Raw genomic sequence first — 2058 nt, forward strand, 5'->3', positions numbered from 1 at the left:
CAGCAATAGCTATTGAAATACAAGTTTTAAGTAAATTCTGGTCTTTGAATACCATCGGTTTAATAAATGTTTGAAGGATATATTGGGAAGAATTTAGGCAACCTTTTCACCTGGAGAATACATGAATATCTTACAAAGGTAGACATTCAATTAGAAGAGACAGAAAAAAAAAATAAAATAAAAAGAAAAAAAAAGAAAATTGTGACTTCTGTACCGACTGATGCCAACACCATCATTTCTTTTATTTCATAAAGCTAATGTTTGAGTCTTTCCCCATGGTTTTCATCTCTATGAAAAAAGTACTATTGATACCTTAACTCTAACATGAAGAATATGTACATGGATGCTTGTACTTCTAACCACCGGGAACAGAATGTGTTATCTTTTAGGGAAAAGCTGTTTTATTGTTGCAGTCGTTGTGACTGGTATTGAATCCTTGGGAGCAGGCAGCATGTGGCACAGCTTGACCTTTCAGATCAGGCAGATTAAGAACATTATATTTTCCACCCAGTCAATGCAGGGCCTATGGTTAATGATTACTTAGAGCCTAAATCCCACAGCTGATTTTCTGTCATTTGGAAATGATCAGAGCCCATGTCCAGCAAAATCTGGCAGTGACATTTTTGGCAAGCTCTTTCAACAGCAGATGCTTTCAGGAAAGACAGAGGGCAAATGGGAATGTGGGGAGGAAAATCCAATATTTTATGTAAAATTTATTTTGCGTCTAGTTCAATCATGCACCTTCATTCTTTCAAAGTGATGTGTTGATACTGGTGACTTTTAGCATGGTAATATATTACATGTCATTATTAGGATAAAATGGCATTGTCTGCTTGCTTATTCTAATTTCATAACTGCACATTCTCTTTCTATTGAAAAATAGCATTCATTGTGAGAAGAACACTAAAATAACTTCAACACTTCAAGCAACAACTTTTTCATTAACATTCATCATAATAAGTTTCATACGTCACTAAAAAGAGAAACCTGAAAGGCCTATCTTTATTAATATAGAGAAGAGAAGTGAGAGAAGTAGAATCAAGGTGAGGAGTCATATAAACAAAATAAAGTGAATTTCCTTCCAATAGCAGTGTCTGATAAATATTCCCTCCCACTGTTCATTGTTTTTGTTCTTATTCTGGCTCCCCCCCCCCCCCTTATCCTTCTTTAAATTCAAACTGTAAATTCTGGTATAGAGTAGACAGCACTGTATGTCTACTAGACAAAGGGCCTGGGCTGAGTTGGGGTTGACTAATGTTTCTAGCCTGCAAGATTTTCCTTATGGCTCTCATTAGGCACTACACCTTGTGCCACAAAAAGCCAAAAATAGGCCTTGGTGACTATGTTTCCCTATATGTAGAGTGTGATCCAAAAATGCAATGCATACAAGTAGATCTCTGATCAAAACTGCAAAAGAGCCAGAGTTAACTTTTGGTCCTGCTAATGCTATTTTTCTGAACTTTGCCTTTGTATTTTTCATTCAATCACACAGGGCCCTGATAGTGGCCTATTTACAGCTATACAAATCTACTATTTTCACCTAACAACACTCTTAACAAGTACTCCATTCTCCAAAACTAAATATCTGCCACTCATCCAACTCATCGACAGTTTAAATTCTGATTATTCTGAGTTCTGTTATTGTCAACAATATGTTTATTATATTCTATGATTATACTCCTATACATCAGATTATGAATGACTGATAGATAACACTTTCTTAAAGTATCCACATGTAAGAGAAGTACCTATTGATCCTTTTGTAGTTCATAAACAGGATGATTGGGTTTTCACATTTATTGTGAGATGTGCTTTCCTCCAACCTTGTTATGATGTTGATCCATCTGATGTGAACTTAGGGGAAAAAAGAAGTATCTATTGGCATAAATTATTATTGATCAATAAAATTGCTAAATTGGAAGATAAATAGTACACGTATCAAACACTTGATAATTCTTCTCTTTCGCCTGCTATATGTGATATAAGCAGCTGTATTAAAGTTGCCTAAAAATGTGAAAATAGACAGTAGAAGGCAATAGAAACTTCCATAATTGACAT

At 35.0% G+C, this 2058-nt stretch overlaps 1 pseudogene; it reads left to right on the forward strand.

Annotated features, from left to right (window-relative positions):
- Positions 1 to 1754: 1754 nt before the first annotated feature.
- On the forward strand, positions 1755 to 1850 carry LOC123574305 (small nucleolar RNA U13; annotated as a pseudogene).
- Positions 1851 to 2058: the final 208 nt, after the last annotated feature.

The sequence above is a fragment of the Macaca fascicularis genome, chromosome 6 (genome assembly GCF_037993035.2).
Source record: "Macaca fascicularis isolate 582-1 chromosome 6, T2T-MFA8v1.1".
Taxonomy (NCBI): Eukaryota; Metazoa; Chordata; class Mammalia; order Primates; family Cercopithecidae; genus Macaca; species Macaca fascicularis.